Source organism: Nicotiana tabacum, chromosome 20, assembly GCF_000715075.1.
Source record: "Nicotiana tabacum cultivar K326 chromosome 20, ASM71507v2, whole genome shotgun sequence".
NCBI lineage: Eukaryota > Viridiplantae > Streptophyta > Magnoliopsida > Solanales > Solanaceae > Nicotiana > Nicotiana tabacum.
The window spans coordinates 4,559,073-4,582,448 of record NC_134099.1 but is presented as its reverse complement, the minus strand read 5'-3'; the positions used below and the strand labels follow the sequence as shown (position 1 = coordinate 4,582,448).

At 38.2% G+C, this 23,376-nt stretch overlaps 1 long non-coding RNA gene across 1 annotated transcript; it reads left to right on the top strand.

Moving 5' to 3' along the window:
• The first annotated feature begins 529 nt into the window (after positions 1–529).
• On the top strand, positions 530–2,805 carry LOC142174717 (uncharacterized). Its single transcript, XR_012703750.1, has 2 exons — positions 530–655; positions 2,218–2,805. It is a non-coding gene; the product is annotated as an uncharacterized LOC142174717 (long non-coding RNA).
• Positions 2,806–23,376: the final 20,571 nt, after the last annotated feature.

Sequence of the window (23,376 nt, the reverse complement as noted above, 5' to 3'; positions counted from 1 at the left end):
TATATACTACAAGAAAATATACAATGAAATATATATACATAACATTCTATACTAGTATACTATATATATATATATATATATACTATATATATATATATATATATTAATATGCTTCATGTTGTACTTTGTTATTAATTTATTATGCATGACAATTTAGTGTTTTACTATTGTTTTGTTATTTTTCTTTTTCGTCAAACACTTTAATAATTAGATTTCTACATATATACTACATATATATTTTTTAATATAGCCATGATACTACAATAAATTGCCTTACAAAAAAAAAAACCCACTAGGCCCGTGAAGCCCACGAGCCCGACCCGTTTAGCCCAGGACCACATGGGCTTAGGCCCGTCACGGACCGGTTCCACCAGGTGAGCCCACGAAGCCCGGGACCGCCAGGCCCGGGACCGCAAGAGCCCAGGTCCACGAAGCCCAGACCCACAAAGACCGGCCCGTTTGGCCCATATTGAAAGAGGAAGAGGTTTTTATGGGTATAATTTAGATAATTAATAACTATATGTCCATATGTGGCTAAAGCTCAAAGTTTTAATTGCAAGAGAAGATAGTTTTAAAGCCGTCAGAGAATATAATTGAAGAGAAGATAATTGAGGTGAAGCCGTCAAAGAGTATAAATCATAAGGATGTTGATCAGGTGAGTTTTAATTTCAGGATTCTCAAGGATTTTTTTTGGTAATTAACATTTTCATTTCTCAACAAATATTACATACTGCAATCAAGCTTAATCTGGATATACGCCCCAGATTTTAGCTCCATTCCCTGGCCTCATTTACTACTAGGATTCTCAAGTTATTTCTTGCTTTAGTCGTTTTAAAGTTAATTTTCTTTAATTTTTTTAGGTCATCTAAGGTTTTGTTTATGTGATTTCTCTTTTTTCTTCTTCTTTGGGTTAGCTAATGCTTTTAAGGGCTCGTTTGGTACGAGGGATAAGGAATAAGGTATCCTGGGACTAAATTTAAGAAAAGTTTATCTCATGTTTGGTTGATAGAAAACTGCGATATAATTAATACCGGGATTAGTTATCCCGGGATTGTAGTATTTTTTTATCTCTGTGGGAGGGTAGAGTAACTAATTCCGGGATAACTTATTTCCAGCCAAACGATCCCTTAAACCTTAGGTGATTCTTCCTAAAAGCTAAAACTAACGGCTTGTTTGGATGGTTGTTATCTATTGTATCGTATTGCTAAATCCATTGTTATGTATGATGAAAAGACACCTTTTATGTAATCGATTTAGTGTGGTCGGGTCATTACCTTTTTTTTTTCTCATCTTATGTACTTACTATAATTCTATTTTACTTTTACCCACCTTTTTGATAGTTACTGTACCCCGTACTCTATTTTTTCTTTGTAATATTGTAAGTTTATTCTTCAAATTACTGGCATGTGATATTATAAAACAACGGAAGACGATACAATCTATCCGAACATTGTATTTCATTAAAGCAATACAATACAATACGATACATTAAGAAACAACCATCCAAACAAGCTGTAAAAGGTAACTGAGGATTTTCATTAAATAAGCATGTGGTATGAATAGAATCTAGTTTGCTGCTAGTTCTTGCTTTCTTATGAATTCTCTTACTTCTCTTTCAAGAACGCTCCAATGTTCATTCATACCGTGACTTTAATGCCCAAGATATGGTTTTTCACTTTGTTTTGGCTGTTGAAACATACTTATCTTTCCTAGCTAGGCCATGAAAATCCACTTACCAGAGGAAATAATTGTGGACATCCTCAGCAGGTTACCTGTGCTGTCTCTTCTTCGATTCAAATAATTGTGGATTTATTTATACGGAAAGTTTGATCTCTCCAACATTACTTACTTAGTATTTGCTTCTTTCATGCTCTCAGAGAGGCGACATGACTTATTTCTATACTCTGAAAGAAGTAGTTGAACCCTCCCTCTCTCGCTACACAGGCTGAGGCACTTGCCTTTTACAATCGCAACGCAACAGAGCCAAAATAGCGCAGGCTGCTCGCCTTGCCTCACGCTATTAGCGCTGAGGCGAGCGCTATTTATAACACTGCTTTTACCTATTATTGCTTCTCTAGTTATATATACTAATTGCTATGAGTAATGCACTAGTTATTCTTCAGTTGTAGTTGAGTGAAAAAAAGGATGAATTAACTTGGTGATTGAGAACACTAACTAGAATTAGGTGATGCTCAATTTTCGATACAAACTTTGCAGATAATCTATATTGCGCGGTCTCTCTAAAAATGTTGCCACACCTGTGTCAAATCCTCCAAAAAATACACTACTTTTGGAGAATCCGACGTGCACCCGACACTATTTTTGCGGAGTCCGAGCAACATAGCAGGTAATGATAGATTTTCATGAGTTGTTCTTTTTAAAATTAGCCAGCTTAAACGTTGACAAGGAAGTAAAAGACTTTAATAAGTTGAAAGATGTTTGCAGTCTTGGCATAAGGCAAACTTTTATGATAAGAGTTGAGCAGAATTCAGAATGTGAAGATCAATGTAGACTATTACATTTCTTCTCTTACATTGCGTTTTTTTCTTCATAGTTTTATATGGGGATAATACATAATTTCCCCCTTCTACTTGTCCAACTTTCTCAGTTGCACACTTAAACTTTGCGGGAATTCTACCCCTTATAGTTGTTTGAAGTGGTACAAAAGACCATCTTTCTCTCGGCGCTCTCTCCCTTTTACAGCTTGTTTGAATTGTTGGTATATGTTGTTACATAATGTATTGTAGTGTACTATACTGTATTATATTGTTTAATGAATACAATATTTGGATAGATTGTATTGTTTGTTGTCGTTTCATGATATCATCCACTAATAATACGAAGAATAAACTTGCAATATTACTAAGAAAAAATAGGATACCGAATAGAATTATTATATAAAAAAGTAGGATTAAGGACAAAATATGATTATTTAATAATAAGGAAGAGCAATATGAGAGAAAAAAACAAGAAAACGACGGCACCACACCAAATTCGTTGTTCCATAAAGTGACACTTTTCGTCATTATGTAAGGATGAATATAATGATACAACGAGATTAAATTAACAATCAAAACAAATATTGTATTTGAAGTAATAATACGACTGGTAACAACCATCCATGTAGTTCTCTTTTCATCGTCTGATTTTCTGTGAGTTTATTAAAATCGATTGAAACCATTATTCCATTTGCAAAAATCTGATTATATAAGTTTTTTTTTTGTTCCTGTTAAATTCTCTGTCTTAAGGTATTTGTGTTTAGTTTATAAATCTATCAGTGTAATTTATTGATCGAGATTAAGAGAAACTTTTTTGTTCTTTGAGGTTCATGGACGTTAAAAATCAGTTTGATAGTGTTTGAATATGATAGAAATCATGTTAAGGTTGAAATCTATTTTTGACCGAAAGCAATTCCTGAAATTTTGGAAATCTTTTTTTGTTGAGGTCTCTGATCAGTGGAGTAGCCACACTATGCCAAGGGCGAAAAATTATATTATACTGTGTATATATGTTAAATATTATTTTATATGGTTATATATTATATTTTGAACATCCTTAACATGGTTGAGCGAGGCAGTCCAGGGTATTCACGGTGATATGTTGTTCACGATTTCAAAGTTATCTGCCCATTTTGTTTGCCAAAATTAAACGTGACTCTTTTTCAATCTAATTTTTTTTTAGATAAAATAACTCTTAAAACCTAAAATTTATATAAAGACAACTCACTAATGTTAAAAATAGTTTTTAATTAAAAGTTATTTTTAAACAAATTTTATAATTTAAAAGTTAAGTTATACAAAAATTTCTTCAACAAAAGCTCTTTACAGAGAGTACATACTACAAACCATCTTGGCTCTCTTTTCTTTAATTCTATGCTAACTTTTATTAGTAAACTTTTGAGTTAGTACCCTCAAACCTGCCTAAACTATACAATATTTGTCAGTTTCCTACCTAAACTATAACATGTCCCCAAAAACTCCCTGAACTCCCCCGAACTATATCCCTCTTCATAATAAATCCCCCTATCGCTTATGTAGCATGTTGTGTGAAATAAATTGCCTGAGAGCGCGTGAAGGGTGACAGTAACCATTAAAATGGGCCCACCTGACAGCAGCTAACAGCTAGTCAGCCCCCTTTTTTAAAACTTATATTTTCTCCTCTTTTTCTTTATATCATACCTTTTTTCTCTATTTTTTCACCCTTTTCTCCATTTCTTCATCTTAATCCATTTGAAATCTCTCTCTCTCTCTCTCTCTCTCTCTCTCTCTCTCTTGTTATTATTGAGTTTATTTCTTATCTTTTTCGTTTTATCCATCCTTCATTCTTACCCAAATTTATTTGAAAGAAGGAGCACAAAATTCCCAACAAAAAGTAAAAAGCATAAACCTTTTTTAACAAAACAAATTACTAATAACAAGGCAAGAAGAGAGAAATCGATGGTAGAAACCGTGATTAATGAAGATAATCGCTACTTAGAGAATGTGTCTTATGTCTGACAAGAGAATTTTTCCAATGAGAGCAAAGAGACCGTACTTTGAGAGGAGTGAATGACGGGATGTGCAACAAAATTTCCTTTTTTATTTTTTCACATAATTAGATTAACATATAATAATTAAACCTATTTTTAAGATTAACTAAATAAATATCCACGTGGATTGTCACATGGCAGGTTTTAAAAATTATTTAGAGAGTGTATCACACACACTAGTAGGAATTTGGGGGGGGGGAGGGGAGGAGTTATTATGAAGGGGGATATAGTTCAGGGGATTTCCGGGGACAGACGATAGTTTAGGTAGGAAACTGACAAATATTATATAGTTTAGGCGGGTTTGAGGATATTAACTCTAAACTTTTTATTGTTATCCCTTTTTTTAATGTTAATTTTGATTTATAAAATTATAGTTTGATTACAAGTATAGCTAAAGTGACTACGTGCTTCTTCTTTGTCTTGATCCAATTGTTAATTGAGCTGGTGCTTTATTTGTTCGCTATCATTCCATGAAACCTGACGGGGGCAAAATTAACACTAAAAATGAATAACACTGAAAATGTTCGTTATCTTGACCCAATTGTTAAATGAATAACATTAAAAATGCTCATTCGAAAGAGACAAAAATCCTCTAACTAGATCAAAATTTAAGGCTATCCACGGGACGGGTCGGGACGACGTGACCAAATAATCGAGACGGGATGGGACGGGACGGGACGGGATGAGACGACATTTAATCGGGACGGGCCTAAACGGGACAGGATAAACGAGACGAAACGATAAGCCCATCCCATCCCACTAACAAACGAGATTGGACGAGAAGGTTCGTGGGCCCTATATAGACCTTTTTTTAAAAAGAAATTAATTATTTACGCATTAAACTTGGCAACAACTACTTTTTTATAGATAGCAACGGTTACTTTTTTAAAGTTGACAATAACTCAGTTTATAAAGTTTACAACAACTAGTTTTTTGACTTATTTAATAAACATAAAACTTAATAAATTATAAAAAACTTAGTAAAGAATTATAAAATATTAAAATAAAAGACTTGTAACGAAATATTTTAGTAATTATAATAGACTTGTAATTTATTTAATATAATTTCAAGCCATAAAGTAACTAAGTAAGAATGTAAGATAAATTCATAAAAAAAAAAAATTCAAGGCTTAAAGCAGGCTGGCGGGACAGGCAGGACGGGACGAGATGGGATAAACGGGACGAAATGGGTAGCCCGTCCCATCCCGTGTCCCGTTGAATATGGACCCATCCCGTTTAGAACTAAGTGGGCTGGGCTGGGATCGGGAACGAGATGGGCCGGGTCGCGCCGCCCCGTTGGACAGCCAGAGTGTCACGACCCAAATTCCATTAAAGATCGTGATGGCAGCGGACACCACTGTCAGGTAAGCCAACACTAAATAATCAATTTAGTTCTCGTTTTAATATTTTTAAAATCATGATTTTTCTTCAATTTAATAGTAAAAGATGGACATTACAGAATAAATAATAATATTTTAACAATTTCAACATTGAATAACCCATAATTATCCCAAAATCCGATGTCACAAGTGCATGAGCGTTTACTAAAGAATACAATAAAATACGATAATTATCCGGAATACAAATTTGGACAAAAAGGAAATACCAATACTCTGAAGCAGACTCTGCTGGCTGCGGAAAGATGCAACTCGTCTAAGTCCGCGTGTCAACCGTGTCGCTCCGTCCACAAGGCCACTAAATGTATATATGCTTGTACAAAAAAATATACAACAAGTGTAGTATGAGTACGAAAACAACGCGTACCCAGTAAGTATCCAATCTAACCTCGAAGAAGTAGTGACGAGGGGTCGACTTCGATACTTACTAATGGTCCAATAATATCAGGTAGAGTAAGGAAGTGAATAAATATGAAACCAAGTAAATATATGAAATAAACATGTATAAAATACGTGGTATAATTCTTCTCTTTACAATTTTACTCAAGCTCTCAACTAGCAAGTTCCTTCCGTAACCGGAGCATATATATATATATAGATAGAGATAGTGGATTTCATCAAAGAGGTTGTCATAATTTAAATCAGGGAAAAACCTCGGATACACCGGCTTCTTGCCAAATATTACGCACAATTCCATGAGGATATCATATATAGGAAATGCTGAGTCGTACGGCCCGATCCAACATAAAAGTAAACTGTATACTGCCGAGGGTCGAACGAAGCGAACCATAGATGCATCTATTAACCTGTCGAGGCGAACGACCTGCTCCTATGAGAGTGTGGTACATAATCTTGCTGAGGCGAACGGCCCGATCCCATAAGAATAGTAGAAGAAAATACCCCGCTCGCGAATCATACGTGTGATGCGGTTAAATATAAATTTAAGGGATCACCTCGCTCGCGGATCATACTTGCGCCGCAGTCAAATATTAATTTAACATTAAAATCATATCTCTTTCTTGATTCTTTTCAAAATAAGAGAAATTCAGCTTGTAGCTTTTTTTTAAAGGAAATTACCCTGCTCGCATAACATACATGCGACACGGTTACATAGATTTCTTAAGCTATTATAATATTCCTCAATTCTTTTCAAAATTACGAAGTTCATATGAAACCTTTTAAATCTTAAGTTCTTCAATTTCAACTCCTTTCAAACATTTGATAAACAAACTCAATCTATAACTCAATCTATCTCCCTCTCAAGGAAAACAATAAACACAAATCAATAACAATATCAACAAGGCATGATGTGAGTCTAAAACTATCCGGACATAGGCATTGCTAGTAGCTACATATGGGCTCTTGTCATCGTGCGTACGTAGCCCCCACAAATAGAAACACACAATAATTTAGTTTACCTATGGGGTTAATTCCCTCTTACAAGGTTAGAAAGGAGACTTACCTCGTCCCGAAGTTCCATAACCGGCTCCCAAGCCCTTCCGACGACTCAAACTGATGCCCAACGCTCCAAAACTAGTCAATAATTATGCAAACCCATTAATATGGACTCAAATACTCATTTAATCCTATTTACAATAATTTCCAAGTCCGCTTGAAAAGTCGATAAAATCACCCTTGGGCCCCGTGCCCGGATTCTGAAAATTGTTTTGAAGATAAACTTTGCCCATGACATCACAGACTCAAATATATAATTTATTCTCAATTCCATATCCAAAATCCAAATATACAAGATTCTAGGGTTTTCCACCAAAGCCCCAATTTCTACTAATTTCCATGTTCAAATCCATATAAACTCATGTGTTTAACTCAAAATTTTAAAGAAAGCACTTACCCCATTATGCTTAATGAAGATGGCACTCCAATGTGCTCCGAAATCGGCTCCTATGGGCGAAATAAAATGAGATAGAGCCAAACCCTCATTTTAAAGAAGACACTGCCCAGCTCCGATTTTCGCACTTGTGGTCACTTGACCACTTCTGCAGTTCAGTAGAGCGGCCTAACCAACGCTTCTGCGGTCTTCCACCAGACCCCTCAACTCCGCATCTGTGGCTCCATGCACGCAGGTGCGGTTCGCTTCTGCGGTCCACGCCTCCCTAGCAAAATCCGTTTCTGCGAGTCCTTTCCCGCACCTGCGGGCTCGCACTTGCGGCCCCCTTTATACAGGTGCGATTACACCAGATGCCCAGCTACCTCAGCCCTTTCTCAAATTTCATTTTCCATCCGTTAACTACCCGGAGTCTATCCGAGTCCCCTGGGACCCCGTTCAATCACACCAGCTAGTTCCAAAACATAATGCGGACCTGCTCGATGCCTCGAATCACATCAAACAACGCTAAAACCATGAATCGCACTCAAATTCAAGCTTAATGAACTTTATAACTTAAAACTTCTATATTCGATGCAGAAACCTATCAAATCACGTCTGATTGACTTCAAATTTTGAACACAAGTCATATTTGACATTACAGACCTACTCCAACTTCCGAGATCAGAATCCGACCCTTGATATCAAAAAGTCCACCTCCAGTTAAACCTCACAAAAACCATCAAATTTGTAGCTTTCGCCAAATGACTCCAAAATAACCTACGGACCTCCAAATCTACTTTCGGACGCACTACCAATACCGGAATCACCATGCGAAGCTATTCTCAGACTCGAAATTCCAAACGGACATCGATAACATTGAAAAGCACTTCAACCCAAATTTATGAAATTCTTCCAAAATGCTAACTTCCACAATAGGCGCCGAAACACTCCCGGGGCATCCAAAACCCGATCCGAATATACGCCCAAGTCCGAAATCATCATACGAACCTGATGGAACCTTCAAATCCCGATTCTGAGGTCGTTTACTCTAAAATCCAATCTTAGTCAATTCTTCCAACTTAAAGCTTTTGAAATGAGAATTTTCTTTCCAATTCAACTTCGCACTTCACGAAATTCAATCCCGACCACACGTACAAGTCATAATACCTGAAGTGAAGCTATCCATGGCCTCAAACCGCCGAACAATGGATCAAAATGACCAGTCGGGTCGTTACATTCTCTCCCACTTAAACATACGTTCGTCCTTGAACGTGCTAAGAACTATGCTGGAGTTGTCCGAAATCACTATTTAACACCTTGTGCACCTACCCGTGCTACCACAACTCAATTGCGCGTATTAACTCGAGCTAATCTGAAGATATTCTCTTTTATTTAGGAAAATAAGCCTTAGAGCCTAGTTCCAACATCCGAAATTCTCTGCCAGGTCTGCTTCCAACATACGAACACCGTATCAACCACCACACGATGTACTAGAACATGACTGCATACCTTTGCTGAATTCACACCATGCACCGCATCATCCACATGACATAATAACATTCTCTGCTCATAATAACCGTCATTTCTCGAATCTGATGCTCACAATACACCTCGTGGCATATATAAGTCTTGTTCTAACTCTTGCAATACCGCCACGATGGAAGAGACGTATAGAAATTCATAACCAACTGTCGAGCCAACAAATCATTGAATCTCTCTTCTTGACTAGAATCATCACCCCGTTATGAATAAAATAATGGTATTTGCTCTTTAATATACTTCATATAATCTGACCGCACTGATCCTAGATCCAAAAATCTCTTCTCACCCAATATAAGTTGTTCAGGCAATAAGCCACCTCATACGCTGCCAAAAGTCTCATGTGATGCCACAATATGCCAATAAGTTACAAACTCAAACGTGATACCTAAGGAAAACGAACTCTGGAAGGGACTACTCAACCCCATGTAACTAATTAGACAACTGAAAAGGTGTTATGAATCTTCCTCAGAAAATGGGAAACAAAACACACAAAATAGAATATAGGGGGCTGCACTCAACATCACACTGTTGCGGCATGTAACCCAAACCAAAAAACATACCCATGGCGGCATGCCACCCGATCCACACATAAAATCTATAAGGAAATACTTACCGAGCTAAAGTGCCCATAACCACGAAATATCCGAATATCGGACACAAACACGCCAAGTGCATAATACCATCCATGGAAAGATAGACAATGCCATACGCTACAAAACTCAAGCATAACTAAGGTGCGATATATGATCTGAATCTCGAGAACCATCCTACTCATATAACACCACCGCTATACGGAACCTCAACACATAAGAAATTTATCAAGCCGTTTCACAACTCACACGGCACAATATAGTATTACATGAAATAGCCGATGACGAAAGAACATCCAACATCCAAATACTCATCCATAAGGAGTTCTTTGCTGAAATGAACACATCCGGCTTGATATAGAGCCCATATTCATATTTAAATCCATCCACAGACCTCAAGACGATTTTGATCGCACCGTACCGGGCTAATAACCTTTCAAGGGTCCATAATAACCCCTTTTCCCCATCACTCACAAGAACAACCATCATAACCAGAGCAAACTTTCATAGTCCACAACCCAATAAACCTAGTCCCCTCCAGGCATAAATTCTAAAATTAGCAATATTACCACAATCTTCATACTTGGTTTAAATCTTCAAGCAATCAAGTAATTACATGTCACACTTATACAATCTTCCCATGAGATGCTGTCACGATCCAAAATCCAATAAGGGTCGTGATGGCGCCAGACACCACTGTCAGGCAAGCCAACTACAATTCACTAGCAATTTCTCATTTTATTTATTTTGAAATCATTTGCTTTAAACAAATAAATAATAAATAATAAACTCTAGTGAATAAATGAGAATGTCTTTACAACATTTAACTACTGAAAAATCGCGTGATCATCCCAGAACCCGGTGTCACAAGTGTATGAGCATCTACCAGTGAATGAAATAAAATACAGTGAATGTCCAGAATACAAGTGGACAGAAATGAAAATACAATACAATACTCTGAAGGAGACTCTGCCAACTGAGGGGCGTCTCGAAAATGCAGCTCACCTATGTCTCCATACTAACCATGCCACTAGCCCCACATAAACCTGTGCAACAAAAATGCACAGCAAGTGTAGTATGAGTACGAAAACAATGTGTACCCAGCGAGTATCCCGTCTAATCTTGAAGAAGTAGAGACGAGAGGTCGACTTCAACACTTGCTAGTGGTCCAATAGTAATATTATTAATGCGATGAATCACAAATTTATTAAGAACAACAGTAAATTCAAATAAGTCATGAAACAAGTAAACGTTCCTTTTTATTCAAAGTCTCCGAATTCATAATCCATTAGTTAACAATTATCTCAAGTCGGGGAGAGCAAATATCAATATCAATAAATCTCAAGGAAAGCAATACAAGCATGCGCAAATCATGCCGAGGTCGTACGGCCAGATCCAACATAAATGTAAAATGTGCACTGCCAAGGGTCGAACGATGCGGACCATAGATGCATCTATTTAATCTACTGAGGCATTTGGCCCATTCCAAAATTAAACACATACAGACAATCAATCAAGAAGTCAATAGGGAACAATTATCCAAAGAAAAGCCAATTCTCTTTTAACAATTTTATAAAAATAAAGTTTAATCCTTTTAGAAATTCATTTACCAATTTGATAGGATTTAAGCAATTCATCTGTCAATAAGGTTACAAATATTCCAAGTATAGCATGCTTTTGGATCCTAGACTACCCGGACTTTCACATGATAGTAGCTACGCACGGACTCTCGTCACCTCGTGTGCACGTAGCCCCCACAATTAGGAGCACATAACCAATTATTTCACCTATGAGGACAATTCCTCTTACAATGTTAAAAAGGAGACTCACCTCGCTGCGAAGATCCATAACTGGCATTCCATGCCCTTACGAAGACTCGAATCAATGCACAATGCTCCAAAACTAGCCTATAATTATGCAAATCCATTAATGTATGTTCAATTACTCATTACAATCCAATTTATAGCAAATTCTTAACCTCGCTCAAAAAGTTGACAAAATTGCCCTCGGGCCCACGTGCCCGGATTCTAAAATATTTTGAAGATAAAGTTTACCCATGAACTCACGAACTCAAATATATGATTTTCTCTTAATTTCATACCCAAAATCGTGGTTAAAATCCAAAATATCCATTTTCTAGGTTTTCCCCCAAACCCCAAGTTTCTACCAAATTTTCATGCTCAAATCCGAAACAAAACCATGTATTTAACGTCTAATGAGTGGGAACAACTTACCATGACATTGATGAAGAAAATCTCTTTTCCGAAAGCTCCAAAATCGTCCAACCCGAAGTGAAAATGGGTGGAAATGAACCAAAACTCGATTTTTAAAGAGAGCTCACTACCTTCAGTCCTTTCACACCTGCGGTCTCTTGACCGCTTCTGCAGTCCCACAGGTGCAGACCAATTACCGCTTCTGCGGTCCGGGGCTCCCAGCCCATTTCTGCTTCTGCGCTCCTTCTTCCGCAGGTGCGGTCCCGCTTCTGCGGTGACCTGACCGTATCTACGGTCCCAGCCTTCACCCTTCACCACCGCATCTGCATCCTTTTGTCCACTTCTACGGCTCCACACCTGCGGCCAAAACTTTGCAGGTGCGGTTATACCAGATATCAGTTGCTTTAGCTATTCTCTCCAACCCCAATTCAATTTGTTAGCCACCCGAAATTCACCCGAGGCCCCCCGGGACCCCGTCCAATCACACCAACCAGTCCCAAGACACATTACGGACTTGCTTGAGGCCTCAAATCATATCAAACAACGCTAAAATCATGAATCCACCCCTAATCCAAGCTTAAGGAACTTTAGAATTTCAAACTTCTAAATTCGATGACGAAACCTATCAAATCACGTCCGATTGACCTCAAATTTTTCACACAAGTCATATTTGACATTACGGACCTACTCCAACTTTCAAAATTGGATTCCGACCCCGATATCAAAAAGTCAAACTCTCGGTCAAACTTCTCAAAAAATTTCAAATTTCTATCTTTAGCCAAATGACTTCAAAATGACCAATGGACCTCCGAATTCACTTCCGATCGCGCTCCCAACTCCAGAATCACCATACGGAGCTACTCCCAGACTCGTAATCCCAAAAGGACATCGATAACACTGAAATGCACTTCAACCCAAACTTATGAAATTTTTTCCAAAATGCTAACTTCCAAAATAGGCGCCAAAATGCTCCCGGGTCATCCAAAGCCCGATCCGGACATACGCCCAAGTCTGAAATCATCATACGAACCTGTTGGAACATTCAAATCCCGATTCCGAGGTTGTTTAGTCAAAAATTCAATTTTAGTTAATTTTTTCAACTTAAAGCTTCCGAAATGAGAATTCTCTTTCCAAATCAACTCCGAACTTCCCGAAATTCAATTCTGACGGTGCGTACCAGTCATAATACCTAAAGTGAAGCTTCTCATGGCCTCAAACTACTGAACGATGCACTAGAATTCAAAACGACCGGTCGGTTCATTACAGATACGTTTCCACGACCTTCCACACTAGGTAACAAGTCTGCACGCACATACCACCGGCCACACTAATGCTGTAAAGCGAATCAAGGATCCACAAATCAATACACGAAGCCCCCTTGCACAAGGAACTAATCTCAGGAGACAATGAAGACAATACCCGCTTACTTTAAACATTTAAATCCTTTACTGCTCATTCGAGCTTGTGACATCCTTGTCAATACCGAACTGCAACCTTAATCCTTAACTTTCAAATTTCATGCCGCTCATCGCACCTACCTTGCCAATACGCGAGAACCCAAGAATTTTGTCATAAGTCTTAAAACACTAATAGGATACACATTTCACTTTGTAGAAACCTTTCACTTTACTCGTTTCAGGAGAATCATTGCAACACATGACTGAATTTTCATAACCGTAGAACACGCAAATCCTCAAGTAGTGGTCTAAACCACCATAGCCTCTTTCGGGATCCACATACACATAGCAGGCGATAATACTTGAATACTTTCAAATAAAACCAATTACGGCAGCCGTCAAGCCTCGCATGTACCGTCACCAATCACATGCATAACTTAATCACGCTAAAGGAACTAATCACCACCACTATTTTGCCAATTCAACCATGGCTAACCGATCCGACTTCTTCTAACTTATCCTTAACTTGTCTTACAAATAATAATAACTCCATTCAACACATAACGAACTCAATCCGCACTCATCCTGAGTGGCCTTGTATCATGAGACCATGCTGTCTCAAGTCACACGAACCATCTCTTACCCTTCTTGTGCGCATGTTCGCATTCTCAATTGATACACCCATTCTGATAATTCCTCTATGAATCCGAAGTCATTTTCTCTCATTCCTCCAATTGCTATACTACAAGCCGAAGATATCATAGAACATTCCAAGCCTCTTTTCATAATCCGCTGTAAAAGCTCGATTCTTAACTATACTTATAGACTCAAAATCCTTAGGCACCACACTTTAACCTTAGAATCCACTAGTACCGTTATTGAGAGTCACCCACTCTAACTTGGTCCCGAATATAATCAACTCCAAGACTCTTATAGCTCATGAGCACCCTCTCAACGAAGCACTCGGCTGAGTCGATTTCCTTGTAACTCGCATCTACACGAAGCATAAATCCTAAACCTTCCCCAAGCCTGAACATAATTGATAAGGCCAATTATAGCACACATTCCATAAATTCTTTGCTCAAATCACCACTGATGACCCTCTTCCTTAGTCATAATATCCCACCAATAACCAGAAATCTCATAAATAAACGACCATGCAATCCAATCGTAAGCGGTGGGACTCTCCCACTTTGGTCAAACTTACTTCTTTAAGCAACCATCCGAATCCCATCTCTCACTCTTGTCCTTCTAGAAAATTTAACCACTGCAGGGCACCTCCCATATGTACTTCCTCATCCTTTGCTATCTTGTTGTTGCCTTAAATCATAATCCATCTCTGTAGCACTTGAACCCACAGATCGCTACTAACTTTAAACCTCTCCGAAGATCATCTTTCTCAAGACATCGACACTAGAAACATTGATTCAATCCTGGATCACTGCACACCGCAATATCTGACAGTCGCTTCCCCGACTCTATTTCACGATACACTGCCCCAAAGGCTAATTGAAGAAGACCATAACACCGGCGAACTTAACTCATTCAATCACGGACGACGACACCACATCGTAGATGAAAATTCTACCACGCTCGAAAATACCAAGTCTCTTTACTCCATCAACCCAATCCTAAACATTTATAATCTGATTGCCTTTCCTCCATTGAAAATAAATATCGAATCTCTGAATGATGCACTGAGTAAACCTCCTTTCAAGTCATTCACTGCCCCAACTCACAGGCAAGCATCCTACCATCACATCAATACTGTGCGATAACAACTCATCAGCACCATAGCAACCTGTGCGTAGCCTCAAAGCTCTCAGAAGCACATCTACTGAGCTGAAATGATAGAATATCCTTTCGCAAGGAGACGACAATAGCCCAATCAACTACGCAGGGAGAAACATCCTGTGCCACATCTATAGCACCATGATAATTCCTCAATTCCCGATTTATAACCAGCCTTCACGTCGCATAAGATTGAATGAGAAGGAAATGAAGGCATAAGCCTCAAAGGAATCAAATCGCGCATGATGAAGAATCAAGAGGGGAAGTGATCCTAACAACCATATAGCCTCTCGAAGATAAGTACATACGTCTCCGTACCGATCCGCAAGACTCTACTAGACTAGCTCATGACTAGCGAGACCTAAGTGAACATAGTGCTCTGATACCATGTTGTCACGACCGAAATTACATTAAAGGTCGTGATGGCGCCGGACACCACTGTTAGGCAAGCCAACACTAAATAATCAATTCAGTTTTCATTTTAGTATTTTTGAAATTATGATTTTTCTTCAGTTTAATAGTAAAAGATGGACATTACAGAATAAATAATAATATTTTTAACAATATCAACACTGAATAATCCATAATCATTTCAAAATCCGGTGTCACAAGTGCATGAGCGTTTACTAAGGAATAAAATAAAATACAATAACTGTCCGGAATACAAATTTGGACAGAAAGGAAAATACCAATACTCTGAAGGAGACTCTGCTGGCTTCGGATCGCACATAATATGCAGCTCGCTCAAGTCCCCGTATCAACCATGCCGCTGCGTTGACAAGACCATGAAATGTATATATATATATATATATATAAGTGTACCTGCACAAAAATGTGCAGCAAGTGTAGCATGAGTACGTAAATCAACACGTACCCAGTAAGTATCTCGTATAACCTCGAAGAAGTAGTGACAAAGGGTCGACTCGGACACTTACTATGGGCTATAATATTAGGTACAGTAAAGAAGTGAATAAATATGAAACCGAGTAAATGTATGAAATAAACATGTATAAAATGCATAGTATAATTCCCCTCTTTACAATTTTACTCAAGCTCTCATCTAGCAGGATCCCTCCGTAACCGGAGCATATATATAGAGATAGTGGATCTCGTCAAAGAGGTTGTCATAATTCAAATCATGGAAAAACCTCAGATACACTGGCCTCTTGCCAAATATTACGCACGATTCCATGAGGATAATATATATAGGAAATACCGGCTTCTTGCCAAATATTACGCACAATTCCATGAGGATATCATATATAGGAAATGCCGAGGCATACAGCTCAATCCAACATAAAAGTAAACTGTACACTGCCGAGAGTCGAACAACGCAAACTATAGATGCATCTATTAACCTTCCGAGGCGAATGACCCGCTCCCATGAGAGTGTGGTACATAAATCCTGCCGAGGCGAACGTGCCGATCCCATAAGAGTAATAGAAGAAAATATCCCGCTTGTGAATCATACTTGCGACGCGGTCAAATATAAATTTAAGGGATCACCCCGTTCGCGGATCAAACTTGCGATGCAGTCAAATGTTAATTTAACATTAAAATCATATCACTTTCTTGATTCTTTTCAAAATAAGGGAAATTCAGCTTGTAGCTTTTTTAAAAGAAAATTATCACGCTCGCGAAACATACATGCGGCACGGTTACACATAGATTTCTTAAGCTATTATAGTATTTCTCAATTCTTTTTGAAATTACGAAGTTCAAATGAAAGCTTCTAAATCTTAAGTTCTTCAATTTCAACTCCTTTCAAACATTTAATAGACAAACGCAATCTAGCTCCCTCTCAACGCAAACAATAAACATATATCAATAACAATATTAACAAGGCATGATTTGGGCCTAAAACTACCCGGACATAGGCATAGCTAGTAGCTACGTATGGACTCTCGTCACCTCATGCATACGTATCCCCCACAAATAGAAGCACACAATAATTTAGTTCACCTATGGGGTTAATCCCCACTTACAAGGTTTGAAAGGAGACTTACCTTGCTCCGAAGTTCTATAACCGGCTCCCAAGCCCTTCCGACGACTCAAACCGATGTCCAACGCTCCAAAACTAGTCAATAATTATGCAAACCCATTAATATGTACTCAAATACTCATTATAATACTATTTACAACAATTTCCAACTTCGCTTGAAACATTGATAAAATCACCATCAGGACTACATGTCCGGATTCCGAAAATTTGGAAGATAAACTTTGCCCATGACATCACAGACCCAAATATATAATTTATTCTCAATTCCATGTCCAAAATTCGTGGTCAAAATGCAAATATACAAGATTCTAGGGTTTTCCACCAAAGCCCCAATTTCTACTAATTTCTATGTTCAAATTCATATAAACTCATGTATTTAACTTAAAATTGTGAAGAAAGCACTTACCCCGCTATGCTTGATGAAGATGGCACTCCAATGTGCTCCAAAATCGGCTCTCATTGGCAAAATGAAATGAGATAGCCAAACCATCATTTTAAAGAAGACACTGCTCAACCCCGATTTTCGCACCTGCGGTCACTTGATCACTTCTGCGATTCAGCAGGTGTGGCCCAACCACCATTTCTGCGGTCTTCCACCAGACCCCTCAACTTCGCATCTGCGACTCTACGTGCGCAGGTGCGGTCCGCTTCTGCGGAACTCAACCGCATCTGCGGTCCATGCCTCCCGTAGCAAAATCTGCTTCTACGAGTTCTTTCCCGTGCCTACAGGCTCGCATCTGTGGCCCCCTTCATGCAGATGTGATTACACCAGATGCCCAGCTGCATCAACCCTTCCTCAAATTTCATTTTCGATCCGTTAACCACCCGGAATCCAGCTGAGGCCCCCGGGACCCCGTCCAATCACACCAACCAGTTCCAAAACATAATGCAGACCTTCTCGAGGCCTCAAATCATATCAAACAATGCTAAAACCATGAATCGCACTCCAATTCAAGCTTTATGAACTTTAGAACTTCAAAATTCTATATTCGATGTCGAAACCTATCAAATCACGTCCGATTGACCTCAAATTTTGCACACAAGTATGTTTGACATTACGGACCTACTCTAACTTCCGAAATCAGGATCTGACCCCTGATATCAAAAAGTCCACCTCCGGTCAAATCTCTCAAAACCCTTCAAATTTCTACCTTTCGCCAAATGACTCCAAAATGACTTACGTACCTCCAAATCCACTTTTGGACGCACTCCCAATACCGGAATCACTAGACAGAGCTATTTTCAGACTCAGAATTCCAAACAGACATCGATAGCATTGAAATCCATTTCAACCCAAATTAAATTTATGAAATTCTTCTAAAATGCTAACTTCCACAATAGGCACCAATCCGAACACACGTCCAAGTCCGAAATTATCATATGAACCTCCTAGAACCTTCAAATCCCGATTCCGAGGTCATTTACTCCAAAATCCTATCTTAGACAATTCTTCCAACTTAAAGCTTTCGAAATGAGAATTTTCTTTCCAATTCAACTCCGCACTTCCCGAAATTCAATCCTGACCACGCGTACAAGTCATAATACCTGAAATGAAGCCGCTCATCGCCTCAAACCGCCGAACGACGCGCTAGAGCTCAAAACAACCGATCAGGTTGTTACACATAGATCAAATGAAAGAAATTTTTTTCTTCTTCTTCTTCTTCTTCTTGTTTTAACCTTATCATTAACTACTCATTCCTCAAACGGAAAAGGTCCAAAAATATCCTTAAACTATGGTATATAGCTGTCATGACCCTAAACCCAACCCGACCGTGATGGCGCCTCTCGTGAAGACAAGGCCATCCGACTCACTTTCAATTCACTTTAAGCAATTAAAATAATAACTACTAAGTCTTTAATCAGAAATAAAATCCCAAAATAAGCATTTAATAGTATAATTTGCGAAAATAAAGGCCAACACAGCCCGACATCGGGGTGTCACCAGTCATGAGAATCTAAAACAATACTACCAGTCTGAAAGTCTATTCCACTACTAAATAACTGAATCAGAAAAGAAATAAGATAGAGGGAGGTTGCTCTAGGCTGCGAATCGCCAAATAGCTACCTAGTAAACCTCTGAAGATCTGCTGGAACTGTCAACCCTCAGTAGCAGGACCTGTAGCGCCCGAATCTGCACACAATGGTGCAAGGAGTAAAGTGAGTACTTCCAACTCAGTGAGTAATAAGAATAAATGAAGATTGAACGATATAAAATCATGTTAAACACAACATTTAGCTATCGGAGGCATAACAAAATCAGTAACACAATTTAACAATGAAATCTCATAAAACACATTTTTAAGCAGTCAACAATAGATAGGAAAAACAACTAGAAATGGTAAACACATAAGAATTGCCCCTCCGGCACAATAACATCAAATCATCCCCTCGGGCAATATCACAGAACAATACCAGCCCCTCGAGCTATATCTCATGTTATAATGGGTACCCGCACTCACTGGGGGTGTGCAGACTCCTAGAGGGGCCCCTTACGACCCAAGCGTAATATCAAGCCATCTCGTGGCATCATAAACAGGCTCTCGGCCTCATATCAATATCAAGCCACCTCGTGGCATACAATCTTAGGCCTCGGCCTCATTATCATAATTAGTGTATCACTTCTACTGCGTGCAGCCCAACCCAAAAGTATCCTCACAATACAGGCCCTCAGCCTTATTCAGTCAGAATCTCATAAGCCCTTTGGGCAATAGTAAAAATATGCAGCTCAGTTCAAAATATCTTTAAAACATCATTTAAAGTTTCTAAAACAGATTAACATAGTTGCGTTTTGAAAACATTGAAAGATCTGGCATGACTGAGCACAAGTATGAAATCAAACAGTGAGGAAAATATTATTAACGATCCCCTAAGGGTTCAAATAGTTGGCACGAACCCAAATATGGCATTTGTCCCAAAGTATAATAATATCAAACAATTAGCTACCAAAAATATAGAAAAATAGTCATTCGGGATGGACTAAGTCATAATCCCCAACGGTGCACGACCACACGCTCGTCATCTAGCGTGTGCGTCACCTCAACACAGCGAACATTGTATAATACGGGGTTTCATACCCTCAGAACAATATTTACAATCATTACTCACCTCGACTAGCCCGAAAAGCTACTCTGCAACACGCTTTCCTCTCGAACCAACTTCCGATTGCTCTAAATCTACCAAGTTCAGATTTTTATCATCAAATTATGCTAAACGAATGAATTCCAATTGAAAATATCAATTTTTAGGCACAAAACGCGAAATCAGTCAAAACCCGACCCTCGGTCCCGCATCCTGGAACTGGACAAATTTTATACCAAAATATTCTTCATCGTCTCACGAGTCCGTACATATAAAGAACTCAAAAATCGGAGTTCGTTTGTCCCCTCAAATTATCTCTAAAAGGTCTCATAATCTCAAGCCCTAACTCCACCTTTTTCTACTGATTTTCATGAATTAAACACTGATATTTTGTTCCTTAATCACAAATAATCAAGTTTTAGGGTCCAAAATCCTTACCTCAATGAAGAACAATGATTTCCTCTCTTCAAAATCGCCTCAAAGCTCTTTTCCCGTTCAAAAATGGTGTAAAAAGGTTTAATGATCACAGAGGGTTTATTTAAATACTGCTCACGCGGTTTACTATTCACCCGAGTTATTGTTCATGTTGCTGTAAAAAATTGCAGCAGCTTTTCTTCTAGTCTAAATTGATTTGTTAACCTTTCAAGATCCACCCGAGGCCCTCGAAAATCTCGACAAATATACTAACACGTCCCATAACATCATTCGAACTTAGTGGAGCCTTCGAAACACCATAAACAATATTAAAACACCAAAATCACATCAAATTCAAGCCTATAAACTTTGAAATTCCTAAATTCCACCAACAACGTCGAAACTATCCAAAACAACTCCGTTTGACCTGAAATTTTGCGGACATATCCAAAATGACATTACAAACCTGTTCCAACTTTCGGAATTCCATTCCAACCCCGATAGCCTATTTTCTACTGTCGATCGGAAATCGCCAAAAACTAACTTTCGCCAATTCAAGCTTAATTCTACACCAGACATCACAAAAATATTTCAGACACACTCCTAAGTCCCAAATCACCTAACGAAGCTATCCAAGACATAAAATCCGTATTCCGAGGTCGTTTACCAATAAGTCAATCCTCGGTTGACTTTTCTAACTCTAAAGCTACTTTTAGAGACTAAGTGTCTCAAACCTTACCAAAACCATTCCGGATTCGATTCGACCAACCCGATACCATATAACACGGATAAACAAAGCATAAAGAAGCAGAAATGGGAAAAAATGGATCGATAACTCTTGAGACGACGGGTCGGGTTGTCACAATAGCTCACTTTTGTCCTCCGTTAGTAAAGTGGGCCAAAAATATCCTCTCCGTTAGCATAATGGGCCACTAATGTCCTTCAACCTAATTTCCCTTCAAAATTTCTTCTCCAACTTCAGCAGCATTACTTAGTTACAATGAATTAGTAAGTCATCCATATATTAAAGCTAGTTGAAAAATGTACAATTGAAAAAATAAAAGACTGAAATTGATTCAAGCATACTTCTGTATTCTCTTAATGTGATGTCATAAGATTCATAATTTGTTGGTCGCGTTATATTGGCAGCTCCAAGAAGAGGGTTGTAGCATGAGACACATAAAAATTCTTCATGTGCAAAATCAATAGATGGACACGGATCGAGCACTACACTAATGTTCACATAAGTGGAAATCAGGAATAATATAGTGCAGCAAAAGGAAGGACTTCATTGTTATAAAGGGAATTGGAGCCAAAAATTTCAAGGGAAATTGGGGCTAGGAAGAAATTGGATTTTTGTTATGAAATGGGGTTTGGATGTGGGGTTACTGCCAGATCTTTGTTTGGAAATGAGTTTCGGAGAAGATTTAGAAGGCTGCCCGCTTATGTGACTGTCATGTCACAACTATGTGGATGCCATGTAGGATTAAAATGGCTTGTGTGGAGGGATGTTAGGTTGAAGGACAATAGTGGCCTATTGTGCTAACGAGAAGGATATTTTTGGCCCAGTTTACTAACGGAGGACAAAAGTGAGCTATATACCATAGTTTAGGGATATTTTTGAACTTTTTCCGTTCCTCAAATAATATTTTATGGTGGAAATGCTATCATTATTATAGGTAAAAAGTATAAAATATATATTTTATTTATTATTTCTTAAAATGAGTGTAAAATTAAAAGTGAACAACTAAAATTAAACGGAAGGGGTATTTATTCTTTTGATACATATTATATTATTAAAGTCGTGAACCAGCCATGCACATATTTGTTTTGAAAGAGTATAATAGATTAATGAGTAGTAAAAAGGTGGTACCAGATCAAAATTATACTTCTAGGGAAGGGAAAGAATAATTGTACTTTGCTTTTATTTTATTGACTATGTGCAAATTCCAACAAATTGACACAAATCACGAGCCTGCGTTGCATTGGAAATCTATAACTTGACTTATATTATGATAATATTATTGTGCATGTTCATTTATTATTCCGATGTAGATAATTTTTTAAAAAGTCTCGCAGCTGCTTCCTGAAAAGTCTTGCAGCTGCTTTCTGAAAAGCCTCGCAGCTGCTTCCTGAAAAGTCTCGCAGCTACTTCCTTTCTTCTATAAATAGAGGAGATTTCAGTTCATAATATACATCACTTTGAAATTGAATAATATATCAGTTTCTCACTAAATTTGTCTTTACTTTACGGTCTTTATTTTATAACATGTTATCAGCACGAGACTCTGCCATCTCGAGCAAATATTATGAAAGTATCACAGTGTTCATCTCTGATGTAAGGTGGCGCTCTTACGTCCGTGATTAGATATTGTTCATGCCGAGCATCATAAGGCAGATTATATCCTTGAGGTGGTGAGTTTTTCTTCTTGTCAGTAGTGATGTGGATATCACTTACGTATGGAATGGCCAAATTTGTGTAAAGTAATTCCTTTTCCTTTGCATCTTTCTTCTAGATTTCATGATATTCCTATTTTTCCTAATAATTTCTCTAGTGATACTGATATTGTCACCTTTTTGTCTTTTTGTCCTCTTG